Here is a 19,496-nt window from a genome sequence, read left to right as displayed (position 1 = left end):
AGGCACTGAGAGGAAAGAATTAACAGGAGTTCTGATTCTTCCTGTCTTTCCCCTGGGACATCCAAGGGATTTTTTCTCACATCTAATGTTCTCAGAAACACCATGATGGGATCCATTCACAGGAATATAAGATTTTGTGAAAGATGGCTTTTGAGAATATATCTGATCTCTCTGGATAGCTTATTGTAATTAAACCTAAAATGTTATGAATTTGTAGGATGCAGCTGGATACAAAAGCTCTTACCAGCCCAATAGAATAGCCAGACTGAGAAACCTCAAACCAGAATGGCCCCTACGGTGTGAAACTGTACCACATCCAGTTAGGGATCCTCACATCTTGGTATGAGAAAAGGAACTTCAAAAAGGTTTGTTTGTTGGATTCAGGAGCTTATAGAAACTCATGGAGCTCATGGCTGCCTTGTGCTAATATTCTTTGCTAACATTCAGCAAATCTTGTTGCAGGCATGACCTATGATTTGTGTGAATCTGCTTTGACAGTTTGATCTTAAGTCAAGAGATCGAGATCATCCTGGTCAACATGGTGAAACCCCGTCTCTACTAAAAATACAAAAAATTAGCTGGGCGTGGTGGCACGTGCCTGTAATCCCAGCTACTCAGGAGGCTGAGGCAAGTGAATTGCTTGAATCCAGGAGGTGGAGGTTGCGGTGAGCCGAGATCGCGCCATTGCACTCCAGCCTGGGTAACAAGAGTGAAACTCCGTCTCAAAAAAAAAAAAAAAAAAAAAAATTTAACTGACAGTTAAAAATTGCACATATTTTTCCTGTACGACATATAGTTTTGAAATATGTTTACATTGTGGAATAGCTAAATTGAGCTAATTAGCATATGAATCATCACACATATTTTTGTGATGAGAACACTTAAAATCTACTCTCTCAGCAACTTTCAAGAATGTAATACATTCTTATTAACTATAGTCGCCATGTTGTAAAAAAGATTTCATGAATTTATCCTTTCTATCTCAACTGAAATTTTGTGTCCTTTGGCCAACAACTCCCTAACAGTTACCCCCTACCTTGCCCCTGGTAACCACCATTCCACTCTTTACTTCTGAGTTCCACTTTTGGAAAATTTCACATATAACAGATCATGTGATACTTGTCTTTCTGTGCCTAGCTTATTTTACTTAATGCCCTTCAGGTTCATCCCTGTTGTCACAAATAATGGGATCTCTTTAAAAAAAAAAAAGATAAATAATATTCTATTGTATCCACATACCACATTAAAAAATCTACTCATTTGCTGATAAGCATTTAGGTTGCTTCCATATCTGGGCTATTGTCAATAATTATGCAAAAAACATGAGAGTGAATTATAAGATTGTATTAAGTGTCACATATATGGCAAATTACTCTCAGAAGTATGATCCCAATAAAATTACTTAGCCTCTTTGTGACTCCTTCTCTTCATCTCCAAAATGTAAGAATTAAATAAGATGCATGCAAAACATTTAAAATATTGCCTGGCACTCAATACATATGTTAGCTGTTAACATATAGTTACAGAAAATAAAACGTAATAATATTAAAGCACGTTTGAAAAAAAGGGATGGGACAACCAAGAAAATAAGAGAAAATATTTGCAAACCATCCATCTAATAAGCAGTTAAAATCCAAAATACAAAAGAAACTCAGAAAACTCAACAGCAAGAAAACAAATAACCCAATTGAAAAATGGTCAAAGGATCTAAATAGACATTTCTCAAAAGGAAGCACACAAAGAGACAGTAAGTATGTGAAAAAATGGTCAACATCACTAATTACCAGAAAATGTGGAAATTAGCAGTAGAAAAAGATAGTACCTCACACCGGTTAGAATGGCTACTATAAAAAAAGACAAAAGATATCAAGTACTGGCCAGGATGTGGAGAAAAAGGAGACACTTATACATTCCTTGGTAGTAATGTAAATTAGTACAGATGTTATTAAAAGCAGTCTAAAGGTTTTTTAGAAAACTAAGAATAGAACGATACATGATCTAGGAATTCTACTTCTGGACATATAGCCATATCTGCTCAGAATGTTGAAGAGATGTCTGTCCTCCCATGTTCATTGTAGCATTATTCACAAAACCCAAGAAATGAGATCAATTGAAATGTCCATTAATGGATGAATGGATAAAGAAAAAGTGATGTATGTGTATGTGTGTGTATAACGTGATCTATATTGCATTACAGAAATGGAACACTATTCAGCCTTTAAAAAGAAGAAAATCCTATTATTTGCAACAATATGGATGGATCTGGATGATATAATTATTGTTTGTTTTTGAGACGGGTTCTCACTCTATCAACCAGGCTGGAGTGCAGAGGTGTGATCTTGGCTCACGGCAATCTCCGCCACTCAGGTTCAAGGATTCTCAAGAATCAGCCTCCTGAGTAGCTGGAACTACAGGCGTGCACCACCATGCCCGTCTACTGTTTGTATTTTTAGTAGATATGGGGTTTTGCCATGTTTGCCAGGCTGATCTCAAACTCCTGGCCTCATGTGATCTACCCGCCTCAGCCTCCCAAAGTGATGGGATTACAGGCATGAGCTACTGCACCCAGACTGGATGATATTATTTTAAGTGAAACAAGCCAAGTACAGAAAGATAAATATCACATAATCTCACTTACGTGTGAAATCTAAAACAGTCAAACTCAGAAGTAGAGAGTAAAGTAGTGGTTACCAGGGACTGGGGTGGTGAAATATTTGTCAAAGATACAAACTTTCAGTTAGAGATGAATAATAAGTTCAAGAAATTTACAATTATACAACATGGTGAATATAGTTAATAACAATGTTTCACAAACTTGAAAATCACTGAAAGAGTGGATTTTAAGTTTTCTCACCCCCCCAAAATAAGAAGGTGATGTAATAAATATGTTAGCTTGATTTATTCATTGTAAAATGCATGCATATTTCAACATACCATGTTGTATAGTATGAATATATATAATTTTTATTTGTCAGTTAAAAATAAAGAAAGATAAAAAAGATTTAAAAAGAAGGAAGCTGTGTCAATTGTGACACATAGATGAATCTAGAAGACCTTATTGGTAGCTCAATATGCCAGGTACAGAAAAATATTCTGTGTGATCTCACTTGTATGTAGAACCCAGGGAAGCAGAGAGTAGAATAGTGGTTGCTAGGGGCTCTGAGATGGGGGGTGGGAATGGGGAGAAGTTTGTCAAAGAATACAAAGTTTCAGTTCCATAGGATAAGTAAGTTCTGATGATCTATTGTACTATATGGTGATTATATTAACTGTAATGTATTATATATTTTTAAATTTCTAAGGGAGTCTATCTTAAATCCTCACCTTAAAAAAAATGATAAGTATGTGAGGTGATGGATGTGTGAATTAGTTTGATTGAATCATTTCACAATGTATACATATATCAAAACATTATGCTGTATACCATAAATATATATCATTTTTATTTGTCAGTTATACCTTAATAAAACTGGGAGGAAAAGGGAGGATGAAATCACTCATCCTTAGAACTTTCTGATACGGTTTGGCTGTGTCTCCACCTACAACTTATCTTGAATTGTAGCTCCTTTCCCACATGTTGTGGGAGGGACCTCATGGGAGGGAATTAAATCATGGGGTTGGATCTTTCCCCTGCTGTTCTTGTGGCTGTGAATACATCTCACAGATCCTATTGCTTTATAAAGGGGAGTTCCCCTGTGCATGCTCTCTCTTGCCTGCTGCCATGTAAGATGTGACTTTGCTCCTCATTCAACTTCCGCCATGATTGACAGGCCTCCCCAGCCATGTGGAATTGTGAGTGAATTAAACCTCTTTCCTTTATAAATTCCCCCATCTTTTTTAGCAGCATGAGAACAGACTAATACACTTCCCAAACAATTTTGTGGCTTTCTTTCAGTCTTTGTCTATGTATATTCACATTGTTTACATCATGATAATCAGAATGTGTTTAGGAAGCATTTTGTAAAAAAAAAAAACTAAAAAACATGAGCTTATGGCACAACTTCTACATTTAAAACCCTGAAAATATACATACTTATTTCCAGGGAAAAGAAATAGGTAAACCACTTGATTTACTGAGCTGCTGGGAATGTGATGCTTTTCTTCTCTTTTGATTTGACTTTAATGTTGTTAGTGCAACAAGAGGGAGGAAATGTTAATTCTTAAAGCTGAAACTGCTAGGAAAGCATTGATCTTGAAGGATTCTAAAGGAGAAAGCATGATTTTCCTCTATGCTTGCTACCATCTTATTACTTATGTACTTGTGAATAAAGGTAGTTAAGAAATCATTTCTTATTTGATAGTATATTTCATGTCAGACTTTGAGAATAGGGGAACTACTGTATTTGAACAACAATAAATTTGAAAAGTAATTTCAAGAAGACCACTCACTAGAGCAAAGACATGTTTTCCCATAATATTCTAATCTGCCATCATGATTGCCCCTTTTATCAAAACCAAATTAATAAATATCTTAACCTACCTAGTAGCCATCCGTTGCATCAGTAGAATGATCTGTATTACAAGTGTAGCTAACGTGACAGGGCCTTCTTCATGAATAATAGCAGATGTGTTTAATGATAGATATCGATATTAGCTTTTAAGCCAGTTTCCCTAGACCACTATAGCTATCTTTTTATGATTTTACTTAGCAGGTACATTTATTATTAAGTCGGTGCTCTCTAAATAAAAAAGGAAATATCCTATAGTGGCATGCATTGTTTAACTGTATTATATTGATTATATCACTGAGCTTTAGCAATATCCTTTTAAATAATTATTTTCATTTTATAGATGAAGACATGAAGGTTAAGCTAACAGAGACAGTAAGCAATATAGATGGGATATTAGTCCAGGTAATGGCTGACACCAGAGATTCATTATGTGTTCACTACCACATAAAGATCAATTAGCAAATTTGCTTGGGAAATTGGATTTTTACATCTTCAGGTTTAAATTTCAGAGTAAAAATAAGAGTAATCCATGGCTTTTAGGTTCATGTAAAATAATGGCAGCCATCTTAATCTGAATCTCCCAATGTGTTTCCAAAAACACATTGATACAAATCAACAAGAAGAACAAATAAAACTACACATGCTGTACATAATACAGCTTAACCAAGAGACAATGCTCTTAGGATCTGAGTGTGTCCCCCAAAGTTCCTATGCTGGAAACTTAATAACTGATGTAACAATGTAGAGAGGTGGGACCTTTAAGAGGTAATTAGGTCATCAGGGTTCTGTCCTTTCTTGCTCTCTTTCTTGTGCTCTTAACATATTATTCTTTCAGCCATGGGATGACACAGCAACAAGGTGCTTGCCAGATGCAGTTCCCTTGACGTTGGACTTCACAGCCTCCAGACTGTAAGAAATAAATCTCTGTTCTTTATAAATTACCCAGTGTCAGGTACTTTGTTACAGTAGCACAAAATGGACTAAGAGAATACCATAAAATACAATGTATAGGTATGTAAATAGACACAATAATATTTCAGAACATAAAAATCATAACATTATATAACAGGAAATGCATGCCTAAAATAATATGTAGGCATGTTATTTTAAAAGGAGGTGGTGGGATGGGTAGATATTATTTCTTTAAAAAGTTGTTTACTAATATTTTTGAAGAGAATTGGGCTCCATATATGACCTTCTCAGGTAATTTACTTAGTTACAGAAAAATTATTATACAGATTGTATATCCCTATCTCAAATGCTTGGGACTACTAGAAGTTTTTTGGATTTCAGAAGTTTTTGGATTTTGCTATATTTGCATAAATATAATAATATTATCTTGGGGATGGGCCTCAAATCTTAACATAAAATTCATTTATGTTTTATATATACCTTACACACAGAGCCTGAAGGAAATTTTATAAGATGTCGTAAATCATCTTTGGCTTGAAACAAAGTGTTGACTGCATTTTAACAGTCACCTGTCACATGAGGTCAAGTGTGGCCATTTCTTCTTGTGATATCATGTTGGTGCTCAAAAAGTTTCAGATTTTGGAGCATTCAGGATTTTGGATTTTTGGATTAGGGATGTTCAACCTATAGTATACATAAAACAATCTTATGTAGTTATGATTTCACAAAGGACTCTCAGAAGAACAGCAGAATTTTAATCAATCACTGTATCAGCATGTTCTACCAGGATAAAGGAGCTCTAAGCAAGTTCACATTTGCAGCTCAAGAGCACAAAGCTATTTCTTAAATGTACAGTACTTAAAGCTATCTTGAAGGTTTAGAGACTAAAGAAAAACAACATAAACAAATTTAGATGTATTTATTTCCTACTAATGGCATCTTCACCTGTTTCTCTTGCTTATAACAGAATGCCGAAAACTGGGTAATTTATTTTGAAAAAGGAATTTATATCTTACAGCTATAAAGGCTGAGAAGTCCAAGGGCAAGGGGGCCATATCTGATGTGGATCTTCTTGCTGATGGGGACTCTCTGCAGAGTCCCTAGGAAGTTCAGGGCATCAAATGAAAGAAAGACTTAGTGTGCTAACTCAGGTTCTTTTCTTCTTATAAAATTACCAGTCCCACTTCTTGTGATAATCCATTAATCCATTAATTTATCCATGCTTTAATCCATGCATAGATTAAATCATTCATGAGAGCTGATTCGTCATGACCCAATCACCTTTTAAAGGCCCTATCTGTCAATACTGCCACATTGGGGATTAAATTTTAACATGAGTTTCTTGGAAAAAAATTATTCAAGCCACAGCAAGTGGCATACTTCAACTTTATAAAATGCTGAAGGCCCTAGGGTCTTCTAGAAATTATTGAATAACATACTTCTTAGACCACCTTTGTATATTCTCTGGGAACATCTAACACTTGCCTTATTTCACACACTACATAGGAAGCTGAAAATTGCATCACTGAAAAGCTCTGATGCTTGTTAGAATCAGTGCATTTTAGTGCTTTCATCAGGATATCTAACCAACTTTTCAAAGTGCATTGTAATGACTTGTTAGCAAGTATATGTTTTTATCTTAACCATTGCATATTATTTTGTTTAGTAAAATGGATAGCAAATAGAAGCACCTTAAATATTTGTTGATTGTGAAATGAGTAAATTATCCTCAGAACTTAGACATAAAATCACATGCTGTAAGCGTTTATTGAGAATCCACACCAGTTTGGACAAAAGTACAGGTAGGAACAGAAATGACCAAGCCTGAGAATAGATTTATGTGTGTGTTGCCAAGGGATTCTTGGGAAAGATTTAAATACAATCACAGAAACCAGATTAAGAATGTAACTAACTAAAGCCTAGGTGAAAGATCGTCTTCATACTTCTGTACCAAAACTGAGGTCTGAATGTCTCCAGCAGCCGTCCTTTCTCCCACGGGTCCTGCTAAAGCTGCGCTATTTACATCAATACTCTCTTGCTATCACAAGCCACAGCTGAGTCTGGCAGAGTAATTACCTAAAGAAACCGGAAGTCAATCGAGTCTAAAGGGTACAAATGATCATGTTTAAGGACAAAATAGAGAAGTATCAGCTATTAGACCCATGATTAAATATGGGACCAAATACACAAAGAGAAATAGGCAGCCTTGAGCTGTAAATGCACAGAGCAAAGAGTAGAATTACAGAATTGAAGGAGGAATTGAAAAAAGCACGTGAAGATGATTCATAACTTTGCCTATGTTATGGGTGTTTTCCAGAGCGTTCTTTTGCAGGGTGTTAGGTCTGTTGTGCATCCTAAGTGAAACATTTAGATATGAGGTGGACAGTAAGAGAGAGATGACCCTAGCCATCCTACACAAGTTGTAACTTGCATTAGACAAATACTGCATGATCTCACTTATATGTGGAATATATTAAAAAAATACAACTCATAGAAACAGAGTCGAATGATGATTGCCAGAAGCTGGCAGACCTAGTGTACCACAATGATAACTATAGTTAATAATAATGTATTATACACAGATACTCCTTGACTTATAGTGGGCTTACATGCTAATAAACCCATCATAAAGTCAGAACATCACAAGTCAAACCATAGTGAGTTGAGGACCATCTGTATTTGAAATTTGCTAAGACAGCAGATCTTAAGTGTTCTCCCCACACACCCCCCCAGATGGTAACCCTGTGAGGTGATGGATATGTTAATTAGCTTGATTCTGGTAATCATTTCACACTGTAAATTGGTATCAAAACATTACTTTATATACCTTAAGTATATATAATTTTTATTTGCCACCCATATTTCAATAAAGCTAAGAAAAGAAACATAATAAAAATGGCTTTATTTTACTTTCACTTACTACTTTTTTGATTCTATTCCTTCCTTTGTGAAGATACGTATTTCTGACCTATAGTGACCTTTTCTCTAAAGAACTGCTTTTAACATTTCTTACAAGGAAGATCTACTGGCAACAAATGATCTCAATTTGTCAAAAACAAACAAAAAAAAACTTTCTCTTTCATTTTTGAAGGATAATTTTAGAGAGTGCAGAACTTTAGGTTGGTGGGGTTTTTTTTTCTCACAATACTTTAAATATTTTATTCCACTCCTTGCTTGCATGGTTTCTAAGAAAAAATCAGATGTAATCCTTATTACATTCTAGACATAAGATTCTAGAGGTAAGTTTTTTTTCCTTTTTTTTTTTTCCTTCTGGTTTAAGGACATTTTCTTTATATTTGATTTTCTGTAATTTAAAAATGATATGCCCAGGTGTGGTTTTTTGGGGGCATTTCTCTTGTGGATCTCTCTGACCTTTCTGGATCTGTGGTTTTGTGTCTGATATTAATTTGAGAAAATTCTCAGTCATTACTGTCTCTAATATTTCCTCTGTTCCTCTCTTCTCTGTCTGGTATTTCTATTAAGTGCACGATACTTAACACCTTTTGCAGTTGTTCCACAGTCCTTGAATAGTCTGTCCTGTGCTGTTCAGTCTCTGTTCTCTTTGCTTTCCAGTTCTGGAGGTTTCTAAAAAGCATAGCTTTAGCAGGACCCTTGGGAGGAAGGACGACTGCTGGAGACATTCAGACCTTAGTTCTGGTACACAAGCATGAAGACAATCTCTTACCTGGGCTTTAGTTAGTTATATTCCAAATCGAAGCAAACTCACTGGTTTCTGTGATTGTATTTGAATCTTTCCTAAGAATCCCTTGGCAACACACACATAAATCTATTCTGGGGCTTGGTCATTTCTGTTCCTACCTGTGCTTTTGTCCAATCTGGTGTTGATTCTTAGTAAACACTTGCAGAGTGTGATTTTATGTCTAAGTTCTGAGGGTAATTTACCCATTATATATACATATAATATGTATATATACATATATATATATATATATAGAGAGAGAGAGAGAGAGAGAGAGAGAGAGAGAGGTGTCAGAAATTCTTTTCTCAGCTGTGTCCAATCTACTAATAAGCCCATCAAAGTCATTCTTCACTTCTGTTAAAATGTTTTTGATCTTCAGCATTTCTTTTTGGTTCTTTCTTAGGATTTCCAATTCTCTGTCAACATTACCCATCTACTGCATGCTGTCTATTTTAGCCATCGGAGCCCATAGCATACTAATCATTGTTGTGTTAAATTTCCAGTCTGATTGTTACTAGGCATAAGTCTGATGGGTCTGCAGCAAACTTTATCCTTGACCCCTTGGAGAAAAGAATTCAGCTGAGAGGCATAAGGCAGAGTGAGAGACCGAGGCGACTTTTGGAGCAGCCATAAAGGTTTATTGAAAGGTTTTACAGCAAGAACAAAAGGAGGCAAAGTACACTTGGAAGAGGACCAAGTGGGTGACTTGGGCGATCCAAGCACCCCATCTGGCCCTTGATTTGGGGTTTTATACATTGATATGGTTCTGGGGTTTCTGTTTCTCCTCCCTTGATTTTTCCCCTGGGGCAGGCTGTCTGTACACACAGTGGCCTGCCAGCATTAGGGAGGGCTGCGTGCACAGTGTGTTTACTGCAGGCTTATGCATGCTCACTTGAGGTGTTTGTCCCTTACCAGTCGAGTCTTCCTGGAGGAAGGTTACCAGTTAAACTCCACCATTTTTCCCCTTTGCGTGGCAAGAGACTGGAGCCGGCTCACTCAGCTCCTGAGATCTTATTGGGAAGCTGCTGATTACTAGCTTCAGATGTTTTCTATCTTTTGGAAGACTGCCTTTCTTGTGCACTGGCTGTGACCAGTTATTATCTTAGCGTTAACCACCTGATGATCACCTTAGGGTCACCTGACACTCCTGGGGAGCCCTCTCCTACTCTGCTCGTGTCTAACTACTTTCACGTGATCATTCCAAGATCCCTATGATGCTTTGTTGTAAGGCTTGCTCTGCCTCTTCACATTTTAATTTTTGCCTTTAGTATGCCTTTCTTTCTTGATGGTTGGACATAATATATTGGGTAAAATGAACTGTTGTAAATGAGCCTTAATAATGCGGTGGTAAGGTGTTGGGGAAGGAGAAGTATTCTCTGGCCATATCCTTAGGTCTCAGTCTTTTATTTTTAGCAAGCCTATGCCTCTGGACTATAGTCTTTACAAGTGCTGTTCCTTCCCATTTAGGTAAGACAGGATAGCTGAGTTGGATGGAATCAGGCATTTCCCTTCCCCAGGTAACTTAGGGTCCGATAAAAACGCAGCAGGTTAAGCTCTGGTTAAATAGTTTCTCCTGAGATCAGACATTGTTAAGAGCTGAGTGGTTTGGTGTGTTTCAAAATGGTTGCTTTTCCCCTTCCTCTGCGGGAAGCACAAAGGGATTTTCCGCTAATATTTACTGTGAGAGCCCTGACAAAGCTCCTGGAGGTAAAACAAAAGTATGGGGGGACCCCTATGACTAGATCTCCTTGAAGATTTTAACTCGCTGACGCGTTCACAATTTGCCAATTACGTTTCAGGTCTTCCTACCGTAGCCCCGGTTCCCGTGGCGGCTTCCACTCTTGAATTTCTTCTCGGTAAGTCATGACTCTATATTTGCCTGTCTGTCCCTCTCCAGTCTTGGGGGCAGTGATTTACCCTGTGTTCTCACCTTTCTTATGAATCCAAGAAGAGTTGTTGGTTTTTCAGTCTGTTCAGCTTTTTATTTCTTGTTAGGAGAAATTGATGATTTCCAAGTTCCTTACATGTGAAACTGCTAACTTCTTTAAATTGCTTTTTGTTTTAACAATATATATTTTCTGGAAGTTATTTTTTTTGAAGACACTGTTTTAAGTATTTAGTTCTGCATTATCCAAATATCTTTAATATACCTACTTTGCATTTATCTTAAGTGAGAAATTCACTAATGGGCATAGACATGGAAATACCTGAGAGGTACAGGCAGGCTAGTTCTTGAAGAATTTGGATATCAGGGTGGGAAGGACTCTTAGAGATCGTCAGTTTAAACTATTTTCATGTTAAAAAGAAAAGAACAGAAGTGACGACACCCCACATGGTCAGAACCTCATCTAGCACATCTGATACGCTTGCATCCCCCCAGCCAATGGTTGAGAAATTCAGATCTATAGACATTGGAGTCTTGCTCTTCTACGCTGCAAACCAAGTGCCTCTCTACCATCCGGTGTTGGAGACAGTAGAACATTCCCTTCTTCTGAGACACATCAGCCATTCTCTGACTATTTCCTTCACTGAAAGTCAGTAGCACTGACATTCTAGGGGCTTTCAGATCAGTACTGTGAAAGACGTTGAACGCTCTCACAAATTCAGCAGACACATTGGGACCTTTCTGCTTCCACTGCTTATAAACATTCAGATTATTTTCATTACGTCCTTTAAAACATCCCCCAAGGACAGCTATAGTACTTGATGGGAAAAAGTCTAGAAAAATATTGTATGTGATGATGGAAATGTCCTGTAATTCTGAGCTTGGCTAATACGGTGACCACTACCCACAGGAAGCTGTTGTACAACTGATACAGAAACACCAAGTCTTTTGAGTGTGAAATTACTGAAATGTGGTCGGAGGGAATGTTAAACTGTAAAACTATCTCTTGGTAAATTATAAAATGCTACTCATAGCCCATCCAACTCCTTAAAGCTCCTTACCTCCACCACACAAAACTTTATATTCCTTTTCTCTCAGACTTAGCAGTTATTGACCCTAGAATCCCTAGATCTTCCAATAAATGTGGACATTTGCCTTAATACCAAGATTTCTACAATACATATTGAATGTCAGAAAATGTCTTCTGTCAAGAAATTATATAAATCTTGGGAGAGATCCTGCTGTGCTGTTAGACTTAAGAGGTTTACTTCACTAGCACTGTAGAATAAATACGTGTGTGCGGGGTGGGGGCTGTTGGGGGTGGTAGTCAGTGATAGGTAGCTCCAAGCTTTATGCATTTGGTGTTTCTTTCTGTTTTAACTAATCCTTTAATTAATTCAATCATCCCTTCATTCTAGAAATATCTATTAAGTAGCTGCTGGCAAGGTAGCCATGAACATGAGACAGAAGTCCCTGCCTTCATGAGACTTCCATTGTAGTAGCAGAGTTCAGCAATAACAAATAAGCAACTATGGTATTCAGAAAAAAATAGAACTGCATAAAATAACATCATGTACTGATATAGGTTACATTAAAAATTAAGCTAGGTAAAGGTGAGCGGGAGACAGCACAGATATTTTAGATAGGGAGGTTTCAGGGGTCTCTATGAGGAGCTAATATTTGGGCATAGTCTGGAATGAAGTGAGGGAACAAGTCATTCAGTTATCCAGAGCAACCCTTTCAAAGCAGAATCTAGAGTGAAGGCAAAGTTACAGAGGCTGAAACACGTTTCTTATATCCAGGAGCAACTTGATCCCATGCTGAGACAGGTGTGGCTGCAACAGAATGAGAGCAAGAGAGAGTGAGAGCAGGTGAGGTCTGAGAAGTAGCCAACAGCTACCAGGAAAGTTCCTGGAAAATAAAGTTCTAGGTCACACCAGCACTCACAGCAAGAGATGAATTAGGTCAGGCATCCCTTTCATTGTGTCCTGATTAAAGTGGTTCAATGGCTCTAGATTGTCTATTTCTAGACCAGTGCTTTTCAAAGGTTAAAATGTATATGAATTATATGAAGATCTTGTAAAGTGCCAGTTCTGATTATATAGGTCTGGGGTGGGTTGTGATCACATAACAAGCTTCTATAATGTTGTTCCTGGTCTACTTTGAGATGCAAGGCTCCAGAGTCTAGTTCATCACCAGGCTGAAGAAGTCCATACTCCTTTGGTTTCTAAAAGCTTTGTTTCTAATCATGTCTTCAGCTTCATTTTTTTCTGCTCACTCTCCCCACCTCCATCTCCCTTCCCTACTTTGTATGCTCCAGGTGTTTCTCTTTCTTTGTTGAGCGCACCAGGAGCTCTCTCATTCTCTGGCCTTTGCAAAGTTAGTGTGTCTCTTCCTAAAGCAAACATCTCTCCCTCTTAACCAGTCTTACTCATCTATTAGTTCCTAGCTTAGTTCTTATTCCCCTGTTGTAGGGCTTAGTTGCCCTCTCACATGCCACTAAATCTCTCTATCCTACTTGATAACACTAACGGGTCATTTAGCCTGGTTCTTAAAGGAAGACCCAGGTTCCTGTGCTGGTTGTTGCAGTCCTAGAACATAGCACAGTGTTTACAAAAAGAGTTCACAATAAATATTTGATATGTAAAAGCATGATTGAAGGAGTTAATCAAACCGCAAGACACACTGCTATAATACTCTACACAAAAGGAGTATTTACAGTGTAGCAGAGTCTAGAGGTTTTGCAGGCTAAAAATATAATGAATAATTTTTAAACAACACCATGACAGTCTTTTGCTGTTAACCTAGATGAATTAACCTTTTTAATTGAATGATGTGTTACAAATTATTTTGGAGTTTTCATAAAATATGATGAATAACAGGGAGGACTGATGCTTCAATTAAGTTTCTTAAACTAGTTAAGTGTGTTCTCTTTGTGCACAAACAAATCACTGCCACATAGATATGGTCCATGAATTTTATAGATTTATGTCCTTTTAACTTTTCCAAAATGCTTTAAACATGGCTTTATCAATAGATTATTAACTAATCAGCACGTTGGCATTTGTCTGTTCTACCTCCCTTTCTCTGATATTTTTGTCTGTGCCTATTTTGACAGGCATCAAATCCAATAATTAATGTGACATACACAAAGACATAGGCTATCCTGGGACAGCATACCATTAGTTCTAAGTGGGTTGCATCGTTATGTGTTTTCATAGAATTAATCAGAAAAAAGAGAGCTGGAGGTCCAAATAGATAAACTTGATGGGGTCAAAATAGTAAGTTTGAATGTGAGGTCAATGTCAATGTCATACGTAAGACACCAGGAAATAATGTTATAAAAGTTCCATGCTGTACGAGAGTTCTCTAGAGAAACAGAACCAACAGACCTAATTGTACATTGTATATACTTATTTATAAATTATATATATTATATATAAAATTAATATATAGAAAGCATTTTATTTTTATGAAATTGACTCATGCAATTGTAGGGGCTGGCAAGTATGAAAGGGGCGGTCAGGCAGAAACTCAGGCAGGAGTTGATGCTGTAGTCCTGAATCTGAAATCCACAGGGCAGGTTGCCATGCTGGAAACTTAGTGGAAGTTGGCACTGCAGTCTTAAGGCAGGACTTCTTCAGAAAACCTCAATTTTCATTCATAAGATCTTCAACTGATTATAGAAGGCCCACATTATCAAGGACAGTCTCCTTTACTATAGTTGGTTGATTGCATATGTTAATGACATCTACAAGATACATTCACAGCAGCACCTAGACTAGTGTTTGAGTGAATAACTGTATCTTCTAGCCCAATCAACTTGACACGTAAACTTAACCCTCACCTGTAACCACAAATCTCAGCTATCTAAGAATAAATAAAGCAAATGATTGATCATGATCCAAGAGTCAGGCCATTAGCCATCTCTGAGTGCTGAACTAGCAACAGGAAGATCTGGGTTTAGGGGAGAACATCTAAGAATTAAGTGTAAGGAAAGAAATCTAGCCTCTGATAGGAACTGGAGACAGTGGCAGTCAGTAAGTCCCTGGAGCACAAGGAGAACAAACAGAGGTGATATTGCTGGGTAACTGCTATGGAAGAGGACGCGAGATGTGAAATGAGCAGATTTAAAGTCACAGAAAACTTGTTTAAACTCCAGCCCTGCACTTACTGAGCAAGCTATTTAGTCCATGTAAGTCTGAAACTTTTACCACCAACATGGAGGTTATGATGCCAAACAGGAATGTGGTGAAAATGAAATAGCATGCAATTTGTATTTGACAGAGTGCTTATAACAATAGATGCTCCTTTTTAAAAACTTATCCTTTCCTCCTCATTTGTAGAGAAGTAAAGATGAGATCTTGAAAATTCAAGGTACCAGACCTGAGCAGAATCAGCAATAAGCAGTCTCAACTTAGAGCTGTAAATATTAGGCTCGTCTCTCCCACCTTCCCTTTTCTATTTCCCAAAAGTCTGCAGCTATGTCCAGTTTCAGGGAGAGAGTGGCCCTGATTCTAGGATAATTCCAGAAATGGAAAATTTCTTACAGTTTGTGTAATTCATTATATCAAGTTTTTTAGAGTGTCATCTCTAAGTTCCATACGTCTCACAGCCAGGAGGTTCCAGGTCATGATTCAGCACTTACTGTGTAACCAGGTAACTCTTACAACATCATTAGTCCATGATCACAGGTGGTGGGTTAGGGAGCTGACAGTCTCACTGTAGGACTCATTTGACGGATGAACACCACTGGGGTCTCTTAAGGGTGATCTGCAGTAATTAATTCCTTCAACTCGTGCTCCAGCCTGTCCATATGGTCTCAGATTCTCTGTGAGGATCCTCCCAGGGCAAAGGCTACAGGGTCAATACACACAACTAATATCTTCAGCACCTGGAGATACAAATTTTACCTGATTCATTAGACTGTTAGCATCACGTGCAAAAAGAAATCTCTGGCAAATCAGAGACGATAAAGTGGTTTTGACACGTGATTGCAGACACTGGACAGATTTAGGGTGGGTACATAAAACAAAGATACAGAAAATGAGAAAGTCCTTTTCTCCACAGCATCTCTAAATCTTAACCAATTCCCGAAAAGGATACGCAGCTATTTTCATGAAACAAGCCAGTGGCCAATCAGAAATGACAGAATAAGTAAAGCGCTATTATAATACTACAAATTAATAGAGGAAGGACAAAGATTCTGAATTGGTCAAGCAAGACATAAAAGATATACGGAACAACTGAGCAAGAAAGCAATTCACAAAACTTAGTGGGTGAGATTCTTGCTGCCTTTTTGCCAGTTATTTTGTAACTTTAGAAAAAAAGAAGTATTAAGGAGAAAGTAACTGTAATTACCCTCCATAAATAATCTATTAGTCTTGTTTGCCATCTAGTGTTTGCCTTAATATATCATATTTTAGAGTTGGCATCAACATGTCATTTTATACTTTGATAATTTAATGACTGTGTTCATAACAAATTTTCCATAGAACTAAATCATTTAAAAAATATTATTTTCCTCTTCTTAATACCCTTTTTAAAATTGTTTTAGCTCTCCAGTGGGTAGGAGATAATTCTACAAAGATTCAATGCTTGCACCGTCTGTAAAATTTTTAGAAGTCCAGTTGTTAAGGGCAATGTGAGACATCCCTCTAAAAGTAAAAACAAGTTACTGCACAGTGCAGCTTCTACCAAAAATAAGGAAACAATGCTTTGCAACCCTCTTTGGGTAAAGAAGATAGCGTTTTTTCACTTAGGAATACTTCTCAGGTTCAAATACTCTTAAGTGTAAAACAGCAGCAACAAACAACCATCTTTGAGAGGGACTCAGATAGGAACGTCTCTGAAACAGAACCAGGTAATAGTTCAAGCAGCCCTGCAATGAGGGCAATAGAATCTGACAGACTCTATGGTGTTGTAAGTGTCAACCAGGAGAAAAGATGTTGTATGGAATGTGTGATCAATTCCAGTGGGAAGATCACAGTGATGGTGCCTTGAAAGCAAAACCACTAAGATTAAGATTAAGAGAGTTAATTAATTATAATGAATACTTCATAACTTTTCATTTGTGTGACTCATAATTACTTTCTGATAGCTTTTAATATAAAATTTGCCATACGATTTTTTAAAGTACTAGTCATTATTTTGTTGGTACCTGATCTACATATCTACTTATTCCTGACCTTTTTTTTTAGATCTAAACCAAAATGATATTTTATCATAGAATTTCCTGTCTCTCTCCATTTAGATTATCCTATTCCTCAGAGTATTCAGAGTTAAATCAGTTTGTTTTGCTACCATATTCTCAGTGTCTAGCATAGTGCCTGGCCATAAATAAATGTTGGATAAATAAACGAGTATGTGTTGTTAAAGCAAGCTAAATATGGCCTGAGAAGAACTCCATACTTCTATATTTGAGTACTTGTAGACAAACGGCAACCTAGCTTAATAGCTTAATAAGTAGACAAGATTGAAGGCCTAACTTAGGAGTATGCCCTGTAACAATAGCTGAGTCTTGGCCAATTCCAGTGGCAGTTCTTCAACTATTCATACACTGCTGAGTGTTCAAACTATGTTCAAATAAGGCAAATGCCAATCTGTAACTAGTCTGTCTGTACCTCACTTTCCATTTCTGTACGTCATTTCCCTTTTTTTGTCTATAAATCTTCTACCACATACATGCGCTGAAGTCTCTTTGAATCTGCCGTGATTCTGGGAGCTGCCTAGTTCATGAATCGTTCATTGCTCATTTAAACTCCTTTAATTTTAATTTGGCTGGAGTTTTTCTTTTTTTTTTTTTTTTTTTGAGACGGAGTTTCGCTCTTGTTAACCCAGGCTGGAGTGCAATGGCACGATCTCGGCTCACCGCAACCTCCGCCTCCTGGGTTCAGGCAATTCTTCTGCCTCAGCCTCCTGAGTAGCTGGGATTACAGGCACACGCCACCATGCCCAGCTAATTTTTTGTATTTTTAGTAGAGACGGGGTTTCACCATGTTGACCAGGCTGGTCTCGATCTCTTGACCTCGTGATCCACCCGCCTCGGCCTCCCAAAGTGCTGGGATTACATGCTTGAGCCACTGCGCCCGGCCTTGGCTGGAGTTTTTCTTATCTCCTTTGGATGAAACTATCTGGTACATAAATATGATAAAGTCCGCCAATTTAAATAGAAATTAAAGGTGAGTTTGTAAGAATTTTGGCTCTCCTGAAGCTTTCATTCTAGTCATAGAGCTAGATAGTAAATGTAATGAATACACAAGATGATTTTCAGTAATATATGAATATAAACTACATGTATTATGAATATAAACCACCTATGTAATGTGATAAAGAATAACTGGAAACAGAAGAAACTTTTGGTTGGATAATCAGAGAAAGGCTCTTTAAGAATATGATATCTAAGCACTAAGATAGAGGCCTCATAAAAAGGGGAATAGAGGAAGAAAATGGTGAATGCAAAGACTCTGTGGTGGAGTTAGTCTTAGAAATCGTGAACAGCTATCCAGTGGTTCTACAGAGCCTAGTACAGGCAATAATTCAAGAAGATGAGGCTGAGAAGGTAGGCAGAAACAAGATCATACTCAATCTTCTGAGCTTTGGTAAAAATTACTTATTTTACTCTAAGTGAAGTGAAAAATCATTAAAGGTTTTAAGGAGAACAACAGTATCTAATTCATATTATTGAAATGTGATTATTTGTGGAAGATAGATTGGGACGAAGGTGGGTGGAAAGACTGGAAAAAAGGGAGAATTCATCAATTAGGAAAATTTTGTTTTAGTGTAGGGGAAATATGGCTTGAACAAAAGTAATAGTTGGAAGGCAGAGAGGCAAGAGAGGACTTAGTATATATCTTCAATTCCAACATGAACTGAAGGTGGGCTTGTGTGACATAATGAGGAAAAGAAAAGAATCAAAGATGAGTCCTATGTTTTTCGGCTTAAGAAAGTGGGTGGAAGGTAATACCATTTACTGGCAGTGAAGACAGTTGGGTTTGGGTCAGAGTCAGAAATCCGAAGTTTACTTGGGGACATTTTAAGTTTGAAATATTTATCAGAAATCTAGCTAGGGATGCCAAGTAGCTAGATAGCCGAATTTAGAAATGTGGAGAGATCACAGGTGTGAGTGTGTATTTAGACACATCAGTATATAGTTGAGATCAAGGGAGCGTGGCAAGAGAAGAGAAGAGAAAAATAGGGAAAGGGGCCTAGCCTGGTTGCTGCAGCCCACTAACATTTACAGATCAATTGAATGAGGAGATGCCAGTAGAGCAGGCCGAAAAAGGAAAGTGAGAAAGGAAGGGTCCATGTTGTGTTAAAAAAGAAAAGCAAAGAATTTCAGGAAGGACGCTGCAATCTAGTCTACCGAACACTGTTAAACACAACGGTAAGGACCACTGAATCTGATAAACTGATGACCAGGACAAAAGTTGTTTTAGTAAAATAGAAATAATGGAAGTTTTAATTAAAGTATTTTGAGGGGTAAACACTTTAATATTATTGGTACTACTAAGTGATAATATTATTATCAGTACTTCACCATAATAAC

The 19,496-nt window shown here is 37.3% G+C and overlaps 1 long non-coding RNA gene across 1 annotated transcript in view; it reads left to right on the top strand.

Moving 5' to 3' along the window:
• The window catches only part of LOC141583763 (uncharacterized), a 259,520-nt gene extending 247,303 nt beyond the window's left edge, over positions 1-12,217 (top strand). The window contains exon 3 of the long non-coding RNA XR_012516655.1: positions 10,863-12,217. This is a non-coding gene — a long non-coding RNA (uncharacterized LOC141583763). The remainder of the gene's footprint in view (positions 1-10,862) is intronic.
• Positions 12,218-19,496: the final 7,279 nt, after the last annotated feature.

This window comes from Saimiri boliviensis, chromosome 2, assembly GCF_048565385.1.
Source record: "Saimiri boliviensis isolate mSaiBol1 chromosome 2, mSaiBol1.pri, whole genome shotgun sequence".
NCBI lineage: Eukaryota > Metazoa > Chordata > Mammalia > Primates > Cebidae > Saimiri > Saimiri boliviensis.
Note: the sequence above shows the minus strand (reverse complement) of the source record. Positions and strands in the feature narration are given on the sequence as shown.